Source organism: Mandrillus leucophaeus, unplaced genomic scaffold (assembly GCF_000951045.1).
Source record: "Mandrillus leucophaeus isolate KB7577 unplaced genomic scaffold, Mleu.le_1.0 Scaffold467, whole genome shotgun sequence".
Taxonomy (NCBI): Eukaryota; Metazoa; Chordata; class Mammalia; order Primates; family Cercopithecidae; genus Mandrillus; species Mandrillus leucophaeus.
The window spans coordinates 766,899-773,448 of NW_012104998.1; the positions used below are offsets into that span (position 1 = coordinate 766,899).

General features: G+C 43.1%; 1 pseudogene across 1 annotated transcript; it reads right to left on the reverse strand.

Moving 5' to 3' along the window:
• Positions 1 to 5,196: 5,196 nt before the first annotated feature.
• On the reverse strand, positions 5,197 to 6,367 carry LOC105550167 (annotated as a pseudogene). The gene has a single exon (XR_001007660.1). The product of XR_001007660.1 is annotated as an immunoglobulin-binding protein 1 pseudogene (transcript).
• Positions 6,368 to 6,550: the final 183 nt, after the last annotated feature.

Consider the following 6,550-nt stretch of genomic DNA (forward strand, 5'->3'; position numbering starts at 1 on the left):
TCAAGAGAAAGGAAAACATGTCCAACACAAAAACTTGTACATAAACATTGACAGCACATTATGTATAAAAGCCAGAAAGTAAGGAGAGGTGGGGACAAATGTCTCTCAGCTGATGAATGGATAAATAAAATGTGTTATATCCATTTGATGAAATTTTACGTAGGTTATAAGGTAGTAATAATACGTGCTACAACCCAGTGATCTTGAAAACATTGCGTAAAGAAGCCAGTCACAAAAGATCATATGATTCAATGTATATGAAATGTTTAGAATACACAAACCTACAGAGATAGTACGTAACTGGTTGCTTAGAGCTGGGATGGGAGTAAGAGAAGATGGGAAGTGATTACTAATAGGTACAGGGTTTCTTTATGAGGTGATAAAAATAATTTAAAAATAGATTTTGGTGATACTTGCACAACTGATGATACTAAAAACCACTGAATTTACACTTTATTTTGATACACAGTCTCTCTCTGTCACCATGCTAGAGTACAGTGGTGTGATCATGGCTCATTGCAACCTTTACCTTACAGGCTTGGATGATCCTCCCACCTCAGCCTCCTGAGTCCCTGGGACATAGATATGCATCCCCACACCCAGCTAATTAATTTTACCTTTTGTAGAGATGTGGTTTCACCATGTTGCCTAGGCCACTTGAACTCCTGGGCTCAAGCAATCCACCTGCCTCAGCCTCCCAGAGTGCTGGGATTACAGGTGTGAGCCACACTGTTCTGTCATTTTTGCCTTTCTTCCTCAGCACTTGTAGCTTGTTTCTCTGGCTGTTTTGTTGTTTTGTTTTGTTGTTTTGTTTTTCTGAGACAGGGTCTTACTCTGTCACCCAGGCTGGAGTGTGGTCATGTGATCATGGCTCACTGCAGCCTTGACGTTCTAGGGTTAGGTTGTCCTCCCACCTCAGCCTCCCCAGTAGCTGGGATTGCAGACGTACAGCAACACACCTGGCTAATTTTTATTTTTTATTTATTTATTTTTCTTAGAGATAGGTTTTTGCCACATTGCCCAGGCTGGTCTCGAATTCCTGGGCTCAAGCAATCCTACTGCCTGTGTCTCACAAAATGCTGGGATTGTATACATGAGCCACCACACCTGGCCCTGTTTTTAATATATTCTTTTTGTGACTTTTATTTGTGCACTGGTGTGTTTTATTTTGTGTTTCTTTTGTTTGGAGTTTGTTGCACTTCTTGGATCTGTGGGTTTATAGTTTTGATCACATTTGGAAAATGTTTTTGGCTATTCTTCAAATATTTATTCTATCCCTCCATTTTTTCCTCCCTCTTTTGAGACTTCAACTACACATGTATTAGGCTGCTTAATGTTTTCGCACAGTGCGATGAGATCTGATTATTGAGATCTGAGATCTGATCATTGAGCTCTGATTTTTTTCAACCCAATCTTTTATATTTCTGTGGTTCATTTTTGATGATTTCTATTGCTATGCCTTCAAGTTTATTAATCCTTTCTTTTTCTTTTTTTCTTTTTTTTTTTTTTTTTTTGAGACAGAGTCTCACACTGTCACCCAGGCAGGAGTGCAGTGGTGCAATCTTGGCTCACTGCAGCCTCTGCCTCCCGAGTTCAAGCAATTCTGCTGCCTCAGCCTCCTGAGTAGCTGGGATTACAGGTGCAGGCCACCACACCTGGCTAATTTTTGTATTTTTAGTAGAAACAGAGTTTTGCCATGTTGACCAGGCTGGTCTCTAACTCCTGATCTCAGGTGATCCACCCACCTCAGCCTCCCGAAGTGCTGGGATTACAGGTGTGAGCCGTTGTGCCCGGCCTTAATCCTTTCTTTAGCAGTATTTAATCTGCTGTTAATCCCCTCTAGTATATTGTCCATCTTAGACATTGTTTCTTTTTTCTTCTCTAGCTGTTTTATTTGAGTCTTAGAAATATCTTACATTCCTCTTCTTATCATATTCAAACTTTCCATTACCTTTTTGAAGATATGGAGTATAGTTAGAATAGCTGTCTTAATGTTCTTAACTAACAAATCCTATTGTCCTTGTCATATCTAGGTCTGTTTCTTTTGATTGTTTTTTCTCCTTGTTATAGGTTGTATTTTCTTGTTCAAAAGCCTTCTAATTTTTGGATTCCATGGTGCTGGAGTTTTCTGTATTTAAATGTTTTGGGTTTTGTTCTGGGATGCAGTTGTATTACTTGGAAACAGTTTGATTGGTTGTTTCAAGGCTTACTTTGAATCTTTTTTTTTTTTCCCCGCTGAGATGGAGTCTCACTCTGTCACCCAGGCTGGAGTGCAGTGGCGCGATCTCTGCTCACTGCAACCTCTGCCTCCCGGGCTCGAACAATTCTGCCTCAGCCTCCCAAGTAGCTGGGATTACAGGTGCCCACCACCACACTTGGCTAATTTTTGTATTTTTAGTAGAGATGAGGTTTCACCATGTTGGCCAGGCTGGTCTTGAACTCCTGACCTCATGAGCCACCTTGCTTAGCCTCCCAAAGTGCTGGGATTACAGGCGTGAGCCACCACTTCCAGCCGCCTTTTTTTTTTTTTTTCTTTTGAGATGGAGTGTCTCTCTGTCACCCAGGCTGTAGTGCGATGGCACTATCTAGGCTTACTGCAACTTCTGCCTCCCAGGTTCAAGCAATTCTCCTGCTTCAACCTCCTCAGTATCTGGGATTACAGGTGCCTGCCACCATGCCAGCTAATTTTTGTATTTTTAGTAGAGGCAGGGTTTCACCATCTTGGCCAGGCTGGTCTTGAACTCCTGACCTCATGAGCCACCTTGCTTAGCCTCCCAAAGTGCTGGGATTACAGGCGTGAGCCACCACTTCCAGCCGCCTTTTTTTTTTTTTTTTTTTTGAGATGGAGTGTCTCTCTGTCACCCAGGCTGTAGTGCGATGGCACTATCTAGGCTTACTGCAACTTCTGCCTCCCAGGTTCAAGCAATTCTCCTGCCTCAGCCTCCCGAGTAGCTGGGATTACAGGCATGTGCCACCATGCCCAGCTAATTTTTGTATTTTTAGTAGAGACGAGGTTTTGCCATGTTGGCCAGGCTGGTCTCAAGCTCCTGACCTCAGGTGATCCGCCCACCTCGGCCTCCCAAAGTTCCAGAATTACAGGTGTGAGCCAACATGCCCAGCCTTGAATCTTTGTAGGAAGGTCCATTACAGCTTTTAATATGGGGTTTATTTGGCTCAGCTCCTGAAGCAATACCTTCTCAAGACTCTACTCAATGCCTTGCATCTTAGGAGGTTTTTCCACTCTAAGTGGTTGGACCACAGTTTCTGGTCCTGTTTAAATCCAAGTTTTGTTCTACTTATTCTTCTCCAGTGCTTCTTTCTCAAATCTTGGTGGTTTTCTTCACATACATGTTCTGATGATCAGAACTCAGCTGAAGACTCAAGGAGAACCCTTCTGAGCTCTTCTATTATGTAGTTCTCTTCTCTGATTTCTACCATGTAAATTCTGATGCCTTCACCTCCCAGATCTTCAAACTATTTGCTCAGCTCAAAGAGGTGGCCAACATCTGTTTGGGGTGCTCCTCCCTATGCTGCAGCCTGGAAATTCTCCTACAGCAATCATAGGACTCAACGTTTTTGTTTCCTTCTCTGAGAAATCACTGTCCTGCACTGCCTCCTGTCTGATATCTGAAAACAATTAACTAGCATATTTTTGTTCAGCTTTTTAAGTATTTTAGGTGGGAGGTTAATTCTGGTCCCTGTTACACCATCCTGGATGGTAGCAGAAGTCACAGCGTAAAGTTTTTATTTCCTAATGTTTTCTTAGTTATATGGATAATTCAAATGTTTAATAAGAACATATTTTGCATTTTAATTTTTTCAATCATTTTATAAGTTGGAGGAATCTTTAAAAGAAAATTTTAAAAAGGTGTAAAATGAACAATTGACAAATAGGAAAATCATGATACTTTACCAAGATATTGTACTAGCTAATTATTAAGCAACTTAGGTAATATCTCAAAGGCTTTTAGAAAACGTGTGTAAAAAATTATTTTAATTCCTTATTATGTTTCTTTTTTCTTTCTTTTTTTTTAGACAGAATCTCGCTCTGTCACCCAGGCTAAAGTGCAGTGGCGCGATCCCTGCTCACTGCAACCTCCGCCTCCCGGGTTCAAGCGATCCTTGTGCCTCAGCCTCCTGAGTAGCAGGGATTATAGGTGCCTACCACCACATCCAGCTAATTTTTGTATTTTTAGTAGAGACAGGGTTTCACCATGTTGGCCGGGCTGATCTTGAACTCCTAACAGGTGATCCGCCCGCCTCGGCTCCCAAAGAGCTGGGATTACAGGCATGAGCCACCGCACCTGGCCTAAATGCTTATTATTTATGTTTTATTTATATTTTCTTGAGATAGAGGCTCACTCTGTTGCACAGGCTGGAGTACAGTGGTGCAGTCTCGGCTCACTGCAACCTCTACCTCCTGAGTTCAAGTGATTCTCCTGCTTCAGCCTCCCAAGTAGCTGGGATTACAGGCACTCACCACCATGCCCAGCTCTTTTTTTTTTTTTCCAGTAGAGATGGGGTTTTACCATTTGACCAGGCTGGTCTTGAACTCCTGACCTCAAGTGATCCACCTGCCTCAGCCTTCCAAAGTGGTGGGATTACAGGTGGCAGACACCACACCCACAAACACTTACTATATTTCTACTTTACGGCTTCAAGTCTTAAACAGATTCCAGGACTAGAAACATTTTGAAAACTCACTGTTCCACTGCAATTTTGCTCTTAAGTAAAATTTGAAAATTTTGCTTTTAAATGTGGGAGATATTGAGCATAATATTTAATTTTTTTTTTTTTCTGAGACAGAGTCTCACTCTGTCATCCAGGCTGGAGTGCAGTGGTACGATCCCAGCTCACTGCAACCTCTGCCTCCCAGGTCCAAGTGATTCTCCTGCCTTGGCCTCCCAAGTAGTTGGGATTACAGGCATGCACCACCATGCCCGGCTAATTTTGTATTTTTAGTAGAGATGGGGTTTCAGCATGTTAGCCAGGCTGGTCTCGAACTCCCAACCTCAGGTTATCTGCCCGCCTCAGCCTCCCAAAGTGCTGGAATTACAGGTTTGAGCCACTGCGCCCAGCCAAAATTTAATTTTCAAGTGGCCGGTAGTTACTCCAATGAAGCCAAAAATGATTAGTATCATTTTCCAGCCCTAGTTGCAGAATGACAGAACAGAGAAGGCATCTCAGAAGAATTTTTTTTTTTAATCGGTGGACACTTTATTGAATGCAAAGCAAGATTTAGCATCTTTGCCTTCGTTGTACACAGCTGAAGCGGAAACCCAGGGAGGTGAGGACTGCATGGTTTTCCTTGGCGTGGGAAGTGTGCACCCTGCAGTCCTCTTGTGTTGTGGGAAGATCAGCCCATGTTCTGTCGGCTGCCATAGCCCCTAGGATGGGTGCCCTTCCAGTCATCCCACTCCTGAGCTCTGTAGAGTATTGGTTCATCATCCTCTTCCTCCTTTTCTTCTTGATCTTCCTGTTGCTGAGCTGCTTTTCTGAATTCCTCTGGTGTTGCCTTGGCTATTCCCTGATCTGGTAATGCTCCATATTTCCGACCTTGCTCATACCAGTCACTCACTGTCATAGTTGCCAGACTTGGATAACCAACTCCAAATACTTTGGCTTGGGCCATGTTCCGAGTGAGAATGAAGGGTTTCACTGGAGGTCTCTCCTGGCAAGATGAGTTAGAAGTTGATGCCTCTCTTGAAGAGTCTCTTTCTCTCAGGATCTTTATTTCCTGGGTCAATGCTCTCAATCTCTTCTAAGCTGCTATCAATCCACCTCTGAAGGCGAAGAAGATAATATTCACAAACAGCTCATCATCTGCTTGACCACTTTCCACAGCAGATTTCATTGCAGACAACCTATGCTCCAACTCCTCCTTCTGCTTGTGTCTCTCTCTTAGCCTGTCTTTGAGATGCCATAGCAATGAGGCTAGGATAAGCCATGGAGGAATAAGCAGTGTGATTTTCAGCTGAGTTCTTAGTTTTGGGCAGCTCAAACTCTGCCACATGACATCAGTGGCACAGCTAAGTAGTTTATAGTGTTCTTGAGCCCACTGCAAATGATCTAGACGCTTGCTGGGCTTGACTTGTTTCATGGTGAGGGCTCCTTGAAACACTGGCACCAACAGGTACTTCAGGTCGGTGGAAGCAATTGCTTCCAAATCTTCATTTTAGCTGAACAAGTCGAGCTGCAATAATATTTCGGCAGCCTTCTCAAGGAGGTCCAGGCCCTTGAACACCTTCTCCTGGACTGTCCGGGAACCGGCAGGTTCAGTCGCTACTTCTGCATCATCCAGAAGCTCTTTGCTGGTTTTGAACAGCTCGGGGAGCTGTGGCAGCAGTAACTCATCTTCAGCAGCCATCTTGGAGAGGGACGAACAAGAAATTATTTTTAAAGGAAAACTTTCAAAGTGAAAAGAGAAATATATCTTCTCCTGGGAGTACTAAAAGAAAACCTCAACTTAGATGAGTTATCTCATATTTTCCAAACAAAAATAATCACCTTTGGGCCAAGAAGAGGTGTGGAAAGTTTCAAACAGAGTTTT